Below are 15,152 nucleotides of genomic sequence, written 5' to 3'. Positions count from 1 at the left end.
GACAAAGGTTGGTGGGTACATGCAGGTGGATGGTAAAGGTCAAGGTTGATCCTTGTCTTTGGGGTTAAACATATGGGGTCTTGCTGACATCAGGGCAGTCTTTATTACTTGAGGGTTCCCATCACGGGATGCTTTGCTTGCAGGGTCCTTTGCCTGAGTTAAGAGATAAGCTGGAGAGAAGAACTTAATCAGTGAGTAAGTACAGGCTGAGGTCAAAATGGAGGTAGTAGAAGTCCTCTTTTGACATGAGGCAAGGTCTACTTGGGGACTTCTGGGAGAATATTCCTGGTACTTAAAGAGGGATGCACAAGAGAAGTGATTTTTATTTTTCAGCCTTCGGATATTAATGTGTAAGGATGTAGTGATTAGAACCACAACAACCATTTTGACCATGAGTGGACCAATCAGAAGAGATAAACCTTCATGCTGAGAACGGCAAAACAGGAATTTGGAAAAAACCACAGATCTCTGATGATGTCATTGAGATGCTGAATTACCCAACCTATAACACCTTGACACCGTTTCTCTGTTTTAATACCTGAGATCCCAGTTCCCTTAACTGTGTAAGTCATTTTCAGCTGAGGCTTCTGTTACTTGCAGCAAAAACATCCAAACTAACACTGAGGGACCTACACGTGAGACCTAGGGGATGTGTCTTACCTGGTTAGCCAGAAATGCTAGTTTCTTAGTGCTAGTATAGCACATTGCCCCACACTTTGGCTTAAAACAACACAAATCTACTCTCTTACAGTTCTGGAGGTCAGAAGTCCAAGTTCAAGCGTTGGCAGAGCTGAGTTCCTTCTGGAGGTTGAGGAGAGAAACAGTTTCCTTGCCCTTCTCGGTTTCAAGGACGTCCTGTGTTCCTTGGCTGTGGGCCCCTCTTCCCATCACTGTTGTCTCTTGCTTCCAACAGCACATCTCCCACTACTGACTCGGATCTCCTTCTGCCCTCATATAGGGACATTGGACCTCTCTGGATAGTCCAGGATAATCTCCTTGTCTCCAGACCCCTATCTTAATCACATCTGCAAATTCATTTTCATATAAGGAAGGAGAGTCACAGGTTCTGGGGATTATGACACTGACATCTCTGGGGAGGGGGGGCATCATTCAGCCTACCACCTCGGGTCAACTGAGCCAACCCCGGAGAGCTGCCGTCATGGCCAGATCACCGAATACCGCCGTGGAGGGAACAGCATGATGAAGACATTGCTAAACTGCAGTTGCTGTCTCCTTTATATTACCAGGCTCAGCCATAATCTTGCCCTTTGCAAGTGATTGTACCTTGATCCCTAATCGGTAGCCCTGATTTAGCCCAGAATGATCAATCTTTCTTGCTTCATCTCCATAATAATATTTGACATTTAAATTCTATGTACTATTTTAAGAGCTTTGTATTAAAGAAATTAATCATCATAAACCTCTGACATTGTTAATACTGCTATACCCATTTTACAGATGAGCAAATTTGACTGCATTTGCGTCAATTCACATAGCTTACTATGAGTGCTTATTTTTTCTTCTTATGTAGGAGCTGATAGCCCGTGACTTGGTTTCTCTTCCGGAAATAGAAAATTCAAGTTCTTACCACTGAGGATCCTTTTAGTTGCAATTTTCACCATATCCAGTGGGGTTAAACAATAAGTGGATTCTCTCCCCAGACAAGAAGCCCAGCATTAGGATTGCAGGGTGGGTTAATCCAGCTGCTCAGTCATGTCAAGTTTCCTTTTATTAGGGAGGAAAGCCTTTTCCCAAAGCCCCAAAGCAGTGTTTCTTTTTTGGTTTGATCCCTACAGTAGTCACTGGCCAAGAGGAATGGCCAATCATGACTCATCCCTGGGCCTGAGCCCAACTGCTGTGAGCCCAGTGCTGCCTGATCCCTGAATGAGACCAGGGGTCTGTTAGCAGAGAGAGAAGAGAAGGAACCAAGGGGGCATGCACACCACAGGGTATAGAACAGAAGATAAAACACATAGGAAAAAACAACTCTATAACTGATCCCAAGGTATCTCCTGCCATTTGGAACTGAGAGGCCCTGGGACCATTCATTGCTTTGCTCCAGAACAGACTTCATGGCTGCTCCTCTGGGGGGACGAGGGTGGCAGTGCGCAAGGCTAGAGGCATACTGTCCCCCAACTGAGCAGAGTATCATTGGAAGCAGTGTTCGACTCCCTCCTTATCAATGAAACTCAAAGGGTCCATGTAGTAAACAGTTCCAGATACCTCTGGAGATAGTATTATTTTCATAAGGAAGGAAAAGGTCCTCATCATGGGCCAAATATGCACTTTTTCAGGTAGGGACCTTCCGTATTCACGGAATTATGGTTTTGAAGTCACTTTCTGCATTCTCTCCCAAATAACCTGTTTGACCAACAGTAAAGCACATGACACCTGATTTCTCTTCCTCTAGCAGGGCAGAGCTGAGTCATTGACAGAGGGCCTCCAACCCTCGCTGCCCAGCAGGCGCCGGGGGCTGAGCCAGAGCCTGTGCTCAGCCAGCACAGGCCTCCTGCTCCCACAATACTGGCTCCTGTCAGAGTCCAAGTCCAGACATTTAGCTCATACGTCATAGTTATTGAACAAACTGTTCCCGTATCAGTGGACCATTTCCACATTCATTTCTTCAGAAAAGTAGGCCTGTGTAGCCTGGAGTTTCAAATAGATTGACTGGATCTTGATTGAATCTACCCCACACTCTGGCACACTGAGGGAGCTGTGGGCTAGCATTCGTTGGCAGGTTCAGAATAGTAAAGGAGGCAAGTTGCAGGACACGTCCTGCTTTGCCTTCAATGTGCATCACTGTGTCTCTTTTCTCCATTGCCCTTTCAGCTTTTCCTGTGTGGATCAAAGTCTCAGGAGTAAGTGCCCCTCAGTAAGCTCAGCAGTGCCCTTTGTACAGGTGGGGTCCTTGTCATGTGAGCCAGAGGATGCTTAACGTGAATATATAACATTACACAGAGTCTAACCGTTTTCCGATAACTCCTAACACATGGCCTCGTGGGTCAGCAGAGTCAAGGGTGAGGTTAGATGGGAAGTGTTGGTTTGGGGCTTTTTGGCCAGTTCAGTTGCACGGACATCCCCCTACGTCACTGCCTGGAGCCTGGAGCAGCGACAGAGCACCGTGCCACATACCTCAGTGTTGCCTTCATTCTCTCCTCCACGACTTGGCCAAAACACTCACATGCTGGAGCATCTGAAAAAGACCCTCTGTGTCCTGGTTGCCCATGTAGAAAGCTAAGGCAGGTCCTGGAAATGGTCTATTGTCTCTCCCTTTCTGACCCCCCCCTCTTCCCCTGCAAGTATTGCTTTGCAGTTGTCCTCACTGCCTTTGTAAATCACCCAGGGCTCTGCTAGCAGATCGAAGATAATTTCTCTAATTGAAAGTGAGAGGTTATCTGATTTGCCTAGTTTAACATGAGTCACTCATATGCTTGAGAAATGGAATCCCAGCCTCTGTTATTGATACTGGAAACTGCACAGAAGGAATGAGTCTGGACTTTAGAACACACATCACGAATCTCACACCAGTGATGTTCTGGCTGTTCAGAGGGATGGAACCAGAATCAAGTCCCTAAGGTGGAGGGTTTCATGAAAATCTCAGATTTTATTAGAGAGGTCTTTTGAGTCCATAACATATTGAACTTTAATATTATGAACTTGAAGGAAAAATATTTCCTTTGTAGTAGGAAGCCTCTGTTATGTTTTGGAAGAATTTTCCAGTAAATCATCTAACAGCTGCTTTACTGTACAGGCCTTGAAATTTTATCCTTTCATTGGTTGCAAACGCTTTTGCTTTTGGAAACTTCGCATGCTTCTCTTTACCAGTAATATTTTGTTCCCAAAATATCAGCTCCCAGGGAGGATTTAATAAAGGCTGACCCAACAAGAATTGTTTTTGAGCAAACCTTCTGGATCTCTTTGGCTGGGTGGCATGGTCTATGGAAGTACCCTCTATGTTAGATTATGACTTAAAATCCAAAAAGCCAACCTCTAGAGATCCTGATTTTGTGACAAAAGAAAATGCTAACCATCTCTTAACATAAAAGCATTTTGCATCTGTGAGTGTGGGAACAGCGATTCTAGTGGGTACTAGTAGTGGTAGAACATGAGTGTGTGTGTGTGTGTGTGTGTGTGTGTGTGTGTGTGTGTGTTGGAGTGGCAGGGTGGGAAGGTGTGATAGGACAAAGCCTTGGCAGTCATACGACCAGTGGAAATTCTCTCCTTCAGGTTGCAGATGGAAGATTGTCTTGACAGAGAGGGGTTACCTCCAAAGGGAACAGAAAGAGAATAGCTTGCTTGGTGCCAATGTTCTTGAAATAAGCCTGTAGTTCTCAAAGTTTGCTCCACAGGAGGGTCGCCTGGAAGGTACAAGCTCCAGAGCAGAGTCATGATGTGTTGATTTCTAGAAGGGAGTCCTGGCTAATGAGGATTGAAAAATAGAAAAAAAAATGAAGCTGGAAACTCACCAAGCATGACTTCAGTGTGTGGAGCAGAGTTATTACTGAAATCCTTTAAGGAAGGAAGATTTCCCACAGACAGTGCATGAAGCAAGTAGAGCAGGAGGGAGAAGAGCAACAAGCTTTGCTCTAAGAGGCCCACCGGACCCCGGTCACAGGGTCTAATTGGACAGAAAGACGGGAGGGCAGGTGGCTTAGAGTGAAGTTGGTCAATGAAAGAGTTTTCAAGGAGATTTTTCAGTGACAGTTTAGAGGGAATAAAAGCAGGAGAGGAGCCATTTATGAAAACTTTTGCAGTGGGTGAAACGTTTGCAAATCATTGGCCAACCTGGGTTCTGTTGATTTTGATTCAGAATAACCCCTCATTTTGGAAATTCTATGCATTGGCTTATTAAGAGGTTACTAAATAAAATTAAGCTCCCATTGAGCCAGTCAGATCAATGGAGATTCAAAAATATCATCTTGATTACTGAAAGCAATTCCTGAAAGCATTACATTTATGAGTAAGTGGTTAAATGGGCTTGCTAACACTGCACCTCTTGGCCTTGATTCAGCCCAACTGAGGGAAATTTGCATTTGCAAAACACGCTGTTAGCCATGATCCTTTTGTCACATTTGTTCAGGCATGGAGGGAAGAAAAGAGCAAATTCCTAGTAGTTATAGGTTTAAAATTTTTTAATAGAGAAGCTCTACTCAAATGAAACCAATGGATTTCATCCACCAGTGAATAGGGGGTAGAATAATAGTATAAGAGTTAACTGTTTGAATGAAGCTCATCTATTAAAAAAAAAATCTGTACTACATTCTTGACTTGACAGCACATGTCAAAAATTATACTATTCATACAGGACAGTAGAAAAAAATATATGAGTCTATTTGAAGTTGGAGAAGCAATGAGCTTAAGGGCTCTGACCTTCATAAGCCTTCACAATCTTGGTTCACTTGTAACCCATTTGAGGTACACCAGTGTGCACTGGTATGGGATCTGGGTAGACAGACCTAAAGGATCTGCTACCTATTTTTCTTACTGTACTTTCTGAGGAAATCATATGATTTTTTTTCCTTTAATTTGTTAATCTGTATGGTATCTTTCCAATTTTTCCAACAACAATTTTTTCTCTGATACCAACTGGGTGTCTTACAATTCAATTCAGTTCTGTCACTAACGACTCTGAATTAGCACAGACCCCAATAGGTTAAGGGCTCAGGGCCACAAGACTGTCCTCACTTTAGATACTGGTTACAAGTTGCTGCCCCCCCCAACTGCTGCCCAACTGACTATAAATACAAGACTTCCCATCACCACCCCTCTCCCAGGTTTGATACTTTGATAGAATGACTTGTAGAACTCAGGAAACCTCTGTAATTATGATCAGTTTCATTAGAAAGGACACAACTTAGGAACAGCCAAATGGAAGAGATGCATATGGCAAGGTAATGGGAGGTACAGGAGGGCAGGCACAGAGCTCACATGCCCTCTCCAGACATGCCACCAGCCCAGCACATTGATGTGTTTACCCATCTGGAAGCTGCCTGAACCTTTCTGTTCAAGAATGTTTTCTTAAGGTTTCATTAAGTAGGCATGATTGAGTCATTCATTGAACATTAGTGATCAAACAATCTCCAGTCCCCTGTCCTCCCATTCTCAAATGCAGAGGCTGGGACTGAAACTTCCAAACCTCTAATCCTATGCTTGGTCTTCCTCAGGATCAGCTTTTATCGTGAAGGTTGCGTAGAAATGGGCTCATTATGAATAACAATAGGCACTCCTATCCATCAGGAAATGCCAAGGATTTTAAAAGTTTTGTGCCAAGAACATGGGACAAAGACCAAATGTATTTTTTCCTTATACCTCAATGAGGTAAATTATACTAATAGATTTTTCTAATGTTAAACAATTCTTGCATTCTTGTATTTTATATACTCCATTCACTTTGGCCTGCTACTATTTTATTTAAGGTTTTCCCACAGTGAGAATGGCCTATAATTTTCCATGTTCATGTTGTCATTTTCTAATTTTATTAGCAAGGTTCAGTTAGGCTTATTAATTAGCTGGGGGATATTTTCTTCTTTTTCTAGTCTTAGGAACAGTTTGTTTAAAATTAGAACATATTCCTTGAATGTTTCATTCACATATGGAACTTTCTGAGCTGGGTTTACCTTTTGAGAAATCCTTTAATTATGGATTCAATTACAATTATGATAATAAGATCATTCAGATTTTCTGTTTCTTCTTTAGTCTTTAGTTTTAAGTTTTGTTTGTATTTTAGTTGTATTTTTCTAGGAATTTGTCCAAATCCTTTAGGTTTTAAACATGTGGAAATAACATTATTCATAATGTTTTCCTTTATATTTTAATATTTGCTGCAATTGTACTTATGCTCCTCTTTTCAATCTTAATGCATTTTATTTTTGCTCAAAGTACCAAAGCAGTAGTCATAGATTATAATTCAAAGTAACTCTTGTTGTGGGCCCTGGCAAAAGTGTTCTTCCTTTAGATGCTTAAGGATGGCACTAATTTTTGTCATTTACCCCATTGATGGATATGAAACTTGTTTTGATATGGCCTTTTTTTTTGCTGGGGGTGGAGGGAAGTTCCAGAGGCTTCCACTGGGCTCCCTACTATGATAGCTTTAAGATACCCCACAGACCAAGGACCCTGTGTGGGAATTGTGCTACCAAATACACCAATCCCAATTATAGCCAGAGGGAAAAAAATCAGCCAATGTAAATAGGACAAGAAATAGCTGGGATGATGAAATTAGTAGATAGGACTTTAGAACCACCGTTATAAATATATTCAAGGATTAAAAGAAAAACATGAACACACTGAGAGAACAGAGAATCTTAACAGAGAAATGGAGTCTTTAAGAATCAAGTAGAAGCTCTAGATCCAAAAGTATCAACATATAAAATTAAATTATCACAAAATAGGCTTAACACTGCAGGAAAACAAAAAACAAAAAAACCACAACTTGAAGATAGGACATGGGAACTAACAAAACTGAAGCAGAGAGAGAGAAGATTGAAAAAAAAAAGGTGGATGGAATCTCAGAGAGCTGTGGACAAATCAAGTAGTCAGTATATATATAAGTGGATTTTCAGAGGGAGAAGGTATAGATTGAAGCAGAGAGATAGTTCAAGCAATAGTGATTAAATATTTTCCAAAATGGATGAAAAATATAACCCAAGGAAACTGGTGAATGTGAAGCAAGATAAACATAGAAGCACAACAAAACATACCTCCTAATCAAATTGCCAAAAAGCTATGAAAAGAGAACACATTAAAAGCAGCCAGAGGAAAGGGACATAACATTCAGGTGAACAATGTTTAGAATAATTGCTGACTTCTCAATAACAATGCAAGCCAGAACCAAAGGACATTTTTGGCCCATCACTGGGACTACTTCAACCCATGTGCACTAATTCAGGAACTCTGTATGTTGTCCTAACACAGAAAGACTCTGTATGGGCGCTACTTCTAATCATCCCCCATCTCTAAGTTTCTGTCTTAAATAAACCCAAATAGTAATCCAGGACCATATAGCATAAAAATTATGCATCAGGTAGAAAAAGATCTTGGATTCATTGGCATACTTTAATATATGTTCTAATTAATCATTGATGTGCTGTATAACAGTATGCATGCTGCTTTTTATCTAATACTACCCTTAACCTAATAAACTGATGTGTTTTTAGAAGTGTTAGTACAAAAAAATGGTTCTGTGCAAAGGGACAGTTATATAGAAAATTGGGAAGTAATATAAATAACTCACTCTAAAGCATCCTGAGAAAGGGACATCAAGAATGCAGATATGGGGGTGCTTGGTGGCTCAGTCAGTTAAGCGTCCAACTCTTGATTTCACCTCAAGTCATGATCTCAGGGTTGTGAGATTGAGCCCTGTATTGGGCTCCTCACTGGGCATGGAGGCTGCTTAAGATTCTCTCTCTTCCTCTCCCTCTACCCCTCCTCCCTGCCTTCTCAAAAAAAAAAAAGAATGCAGATATGAATGATATGACTACCAAGAAAGAAACAATAATGCAGATTTAGAAAGTAGGAAAGGAAATAAGTTTATCAGGCTGCAGAAGTTAAAGATCAGGAAAATCTTAGAAATATTGCTTCAAGATAAAGATATTTATCACAAGACAAATATCATGTGATTATTAAATATTTTATTGTAAGAGATTATTTAAGGAGAGAAAAATGCTTGTGATATATGATTAAATATTAAAAGAGAATAGTCATGTAATAATAATGGGTAAAGTATCTTCCAGTGATCAATTGAGAGAATGATAGACTGAAGGGACCAAAAAATTGGCAATGACAGAGTAGTAGGTTTGAAGATGTTTTAAATTTTCTTCCTTGTGCTTTTTCACATGATATTATACATTTTCTGCAATAAATATGTTATTTTAAAGAAATTAATAGATTTGATTTTTTTGGAGTAGTTTTAAGTTTACAGAAAAATTGAGTGGAAAGTAGAGGGTTCCCATGTTCCTCCCAATTTCCCCTATTATTTTATTTATTTTTTTTTTAGTTAATTCTTCTTCTTTTTTTTTTTAATTTTTTATTGTTATGTTAATCACCATATATTTCATCATTAGTTTTTGGTGCAGTGTTCCATGATTCATTGTTTGTTCATAACACCCAGTGCTCTATGCAGAACGTGCCCTCCTCAATACCCATCACCAGGCTAACCCATCCCCCTACCCTCCTCCCCTCTAGAACCCTCAGTTTGTTTTTCAGTGTCCATCATCTCTCATGGTTTGTCTCCCCCTCTGACATACTCCAATTTCCCCTATTATTAACATTGGTGTTAGTGTAGCACACTTGTTACGGTGATGAGCAAATACTGATACATTGTAACTCAAGTCCACAGTTTATAATATTAGGGTTTGCTCTTTGTGTTATACATTCTATGGGTTTTGACACATATATCATCATCTACATCACCATTACAGTAATCAGTAGAGATAAAATTTTAAAAACAAAAATGATGATTACTATATAAACTGTAGTGATAAGTATTTCATAGGCTATGGTGATAAGCTATTTTTTAGCTTCACTGAAAATAGAATAACTCTGAGAAATTATTTCTATTTATTGCTTCTACTAATAACACGAATGGCTTGGCCTAGAAAAATATCTTTACCTATTAATTTATGTATGTATCCTTTGGGCCTAAGTAAGCAATTAATTCCATTGAGGTCATTCTTTTTCAGAATATAGTACAACTGGAAGATATTTATATCTGTTCGATTACATTTCTAAAACTATGCCAGGTATGTTTGGTGGACACAAGTGACTGGGATGGTAAGGGAAGACTTTGTAGAGGAAGTGATCTTTGAACTGGGACTTAAAGAATAATTAGAAATAGAAAAATATATATATATTAGGTAAAGAAAGGAGAATAGCATTCATGCAAACAATAATAATAAACTGGAAGGTCATATTATGTGAATTCTTGTTTTAAAAAAGAATAGCCCTTTGTTGGATATTTGGGCAAAAGCTTCTTGATGGAGTGCCTTTGACTTGGGTTGGGATAAATTTAGATAAAGAAAGATACAGAGGAAAAGTAGACTCAATCAAAATGTGGAGGTCACAACCTGAGTAGAGGTTCTATGTTGTACAATATAGAGATAGAGAGTCTGCATAAGGAATATGGTTATGGAAGATAAGAATGGATTGGTAAGGAAGAAGGAATTGATGGACAGTCTTCTGAAATAGAATTGGATGACACCAGACCAAGAAGGAATCCTTTGGATTATTTTTGTGTTTTTTGCCTTTAGGAGTGCATATTGGACAGACTGAGAACCAAACAAATAAACAATTGAAAGACCCACACAGTTACCTAGGTGTTCAGCGCCTGGATTTTAAAAGAAGCAGGAGGGCTAGAAGGACGAGGTGATCATAAGACATTTCTACAAAAAAATAATAACAGCAACAGATGACTAACTTGGACTTGGGGAACAAGGAGAAAACCAAGATGAATTCAGGATACTGATCTTGGAGGATTGGTAAGGCTGCAGGTAAAGCTGAGAAGTTGGGAAGAGAAGATCAGTTTTGGATCTGTGGTTTTGAACGGTAGTGTAGTTAAAGGGAAAAGTCATGTAGATAATTGGGCACAAGATATAAGTATTCAACTGAGAGAGAACATAGAGCAGAGACTCTGGACCCAGAAGCATCAAGGTGGTGTATGAAGCTTTAAGAGCCAAGATGTCCATCGACAGATGAATGGATAAAGAAGATGTGGTATATATACACAATGGAATATTATGCAGCCATCAAAAGGAATGAGATCTTGCCATTTGCAATGACGTGGATGGAACTGGAGGGTGTTATGCTGAGTGAAATAAGTCAATCAGAGAAAGACATGTATCATATGACCTCACTGATATGAGGAATTCTTAATCTCAGGAAACAAACTGAGGGTAGCTGGAGTGGTGGGCGGTGGGAGGGATGGGGTGGCTGGGTGATAGACATTGGGGAGGCTATGTGCTATGGTGAGCGCTGTGAATTGTGCAAGACTGTTGAATCACAGATCTGTACCTCTGAAACAAATAATGCAATATATGTTAAAAAAAAAAAAAGAAGAAGAAGAAGATAGCAGGAGGGGAAGAATGAAGGGGAGTAAATCGGAGGGGGAGACAAACCATGAGAGATGATGGACTCTGAAAAACAAACTGAGGGTTCTAGAGGGGAGGGGGGTGGGGGGATGGGTTAGCCTGGTGATGGGTATTAAAGAGGGCACGTTCTGCGTAGAGCACTGGGTGTTATGCACAAACAATGAATCATGGAACACTACATCAAAGACTAATGATGTAATGTATGGTGATTAACATAACAATAAAAAAGAAAAAGTAGATGAGCCATTGGCATGAAGACAGGGGAGAGAGCACAAGCAATTATCTACAAATAGATGGACAAGGAAAGAAGAAGAGCCAGAAAACGTGAGAGAACTAGAAGAATGGGGCTAGGTTGTCCTGAAAGACCGGGAAGAAGATAATTTTAAGAAGGAAGTAACTGCAACATCAAATTCTGAATATTAATTAAGAAAAACAAGAAGTGGTCAAGGTCGTTAGCAATATTAAGGTTGTTTCAGTGGACTGTGGAAACAGAAGCTAGATTATAGATGATTTTCAAAGAGATCAGGTGGCCAGGAAATAGAAAATGGATCAAGTGAATAGAGACCACTCACTTGAGGATTTGGGATATGAAAGGAAGGAGAAATGGTGTAGAGTTTAGAAGAAAATGTCAATTAAACATGTAATTTAGCAGCTAAGAGATTTGTGAATGAATAAAAGCAGAAGGGAAGGAGTCTGCTTCCATGCTTTTTTCTGCATCTACTTTTGAAAAACTGTGCCCATTTCTTGAATATTCTTTTTTTTTTTTTTTTTATTTAGTCATGAGAGACAGAGAGAGAGAGAGAGAGAGGCAGAGGGAGAAGCAGGCTCCCAAGGAGCAGGGAGCCCGATGCAGGACTCGATCCCAGGACCCTGGGATCATGACCTGAGCTGAAAGCAGACGCTTAACCATCTGAGCCACCCAGGCGCCCCATTTCTTGAATATTCTTTAAAAAATACATTGCCACGCAACTCTTCCGGAAATAATGTTGCTTCAATTATTAGTATTTGAAAGAACATTCCTGTATTGTCCTCTCTCGAACATGTAATCTTGCTTAGGTGTTCCTTAAGGGCAAGATGGGGCCACCCTCAAGCAAGGACCCACTGCATGTGGATCACATCACAGAGCTGCTCCAAAGTCCAGATTTAGGATTAGGCCTTTTCTGTTATGGTTTGACACTTGGGGAACAGGTGCTGCATTTCATGTGTGATTCTTTATCCTTCATGACCTTGAAGAGCATTCTAAGTCTAGCTATAGCAACCCTTTAATGCAGCTTGAATAATAAATAATGATAAAACTTCATCATCTGTTTTAGTTCCATGGAGTCATGTATGCCAGCCTCAGAGTTTTACCGGGGTCAAATGATCACACATTTTATGACCAATAGTAACATTTGACTCTGGGGCTTAAGAAGAAAAAATTCGGTTGCCGGTGATGAAAATGTTTATCATATATATTACATCTGTGACTGATGGCCATGACATCATGGTAACTAATCTGTTCCAAACGAGAGTGGATACTTAGTGAAAATTAAGGCATGGGTACCAAAGTAAACGGCACAAATGTACGCGGAATATGTCATACTTTCTGGTTTTTTCTTTTTAAGAATCTGTTGTTTAAAGAGATAATTTTCAGATGCTGTCAGCAGAATGATTTAAACAGTACCAATGCATTTGTCTTGGATGAGTTCCATTGTCAAAACGTGTGTGACAAATAAGTTGAAAGAAAACTGACATGGAAATACATCCAAGTATGTGTTGATGTCTCCTTCCAGTATACCGTGGAATGTTCTAAAGTGAATCACGAAGAAATAGGACATAGTAGCAACCATGCCTTCTAAGAACCTACCTGGTTGGCGAGATACATGTAGATGAAGGGTAAGTAGGAATGCAAGGCATGAATTGCCAGGTGACTGAATTGGATAAATATTAGCGGTGTTTGGAGGGATGAATTCATTTAGAATGGCAATGTCTGTTGGAGAAAGGATTTGAATGGGACCTTTATGGGGGTGGGAGGTAAAATTTATATTTGTGGAGGGAAACGGGAAGTCATTCCTTTCAGGGACAGTAGTTCCCACCAGCATTTCAGAGCCTCCTGTCCTTTCTCTTTGCTCACAAGCCCATAATTAGGAGTAGTTGATCACCTAGTGAGGTCCTCTGTCTGACCTAGTCATGGAGAGCACAGGGCCATACAGCTCTGACCACACATGAGCACTTGCAAGACTGCTTTGCAAGTGTGGCCTGGGTCACCTTCTGTACATATGACCAGCACGTGACAAATACTTCAGAGCACATAATCTATGAACATATGATTTATGGGGTCAATTTAAAAAGCATTTCACATGGAAGGAAAGAGGAGCACCTAGGAAACTTGGAATGTCTGCTTTTTACCAGGAGCTAAGCTAGATGCTTTTTGTACATTGTCTGAATCAGCCCCCACAACAATTCTAAAAGGTTGTGATTCCAAGTTAGAGAAAAGAAAATGATAGTTCAGAGATACAAAGTAACTTGTTTACTTTGACCAGTAGAGACAGGAATTTTTTTGGGGGGGATAAAATTGAACTTATAATATTATATTCATTTCAATTGTACAATACAATTACTTGATATGCATATCAAGTAATATATAATATAATCACAAGATGCATATATTATGATATGATTACCACAATAAGTTTAGTTAACATCTGTCCAAAGTCAGGATTCATAACAGCTCTGATTCCAGAAAATCACTTCTTTTCCTACACTATCCTTCTTCCCTAGGGATAGAAAACACATTTTCCCCCCTTTTAATTAACCAAAGCATTTCAGTGTTGAAGTTAACAAAAAAAGAAGACTTATAAATTAGTTACAAGGTCAAATAAAGTATTTGCTAGGCTAAGAATTGCTGGGCATGGTTCACATTCAACCTTTGATCAGGAAGAGGACGTTTTACAGTATGTTCTTTGGAAAGATTACCAAAGTAAATAAAGAGAAAGTTTTCTAGCTGCCCCAAGCAGTCATGAAAACATTGCATATCTATGTGATTACCTAGCAAAGTCAAAGAACATTTTATTGGGCAAATAAAAAGTCCAGAATGAAGTCAGTGCCAGTGACCTTTAAGCAACCTAGAAGCACTCAACATGATGAAGTTCAGCACATTCCCAGAGTCCACAGACATAAGGCCAAGAGTCAAAGCTTCAGACACTTTGGCTAACAATGAATATATTACCAGAATTCCTAGGAAGGAAGAACTGATGTTTCTCCAAATAAAAATTAAGTGATTTATATCTTATTGCTCCACACTGTCCAAAAAAAAAAAAAGAACTAAGACATCACCTGACAATATACCATATCACAGGCATATACAACATAGCCTTTTAGTAAAACTGATGTAGCAAAGAAATCGAGTTACTTTCCAAACATGTGTAATTTAAGACTTATTTCTTGATGGTTGTAACAATATCAAAATTTAAAATAGTCTATGGTTCTATGGCAAAAGAGTAATTCTATAGAAAAAAAAAGTTCATTTTTCACTCTGGTTTGCAGGTGAGTATATCTCCCTCTAGTGTTCGAAGAAATCCAATGCAACCATTTGTGCTGGTTCAGATCTGGTTGTGATTAGTTGAAGGTCAACGTGTGGTAATAAAACAGCATCATTATTTGTTTTTATGGGATCTGGTCCATATATAACTCAGTATTTTCACAAATACCACATGCATGAATTGTCAACCACATTTTGTAGGGTTCCTTTTGTATCTGAGATATCTGCTGTGACTCTGACTTTGTACTTGTGGAACTCTTGGCTAAAGCGTTGACAAAATATGTAATTTTTAAATTGCAAGTTTCCAGAAACAGAAAACAAAGAGTCTTGGGGCTTGATCCTTAGATCACCTTCCTTTTTGTTTCTATTTACACTCTCTCCTTTGATGATTTCATCTACTCTGATGGTCAATTATCATCTATCTATGGATGAACTTCTATCCCTTGACCTGAGCTATACCCAGAGTTGTACAGTTTCCTAGCTCCTCAACATCTTTGGACATTTAATAGACATCGCAAACTTGACATGTTTGAGAATCAAGTTTTTGT

The sequence above is a fragment of the Zalophus californianus genome, chromosome 3, assembly GCF_009762305.2.
Source record: "Zalophus californianus isolate mZalCal1 chromosome 3, mZalCal1.pri.v2, whole genome shotgun sequence".
In the NCBI taxonomy this organism is placed as follows: Eukaryota; Metazoa; Chordata; class Mammalia; order Carnivora; family Otariidae; genus Zalophus; species Zalophus californianus.
The sequence above is the reverse complement of the archived record's forward strand: the minus strand, read 5'-3'. Positions refer to the sequence as shown.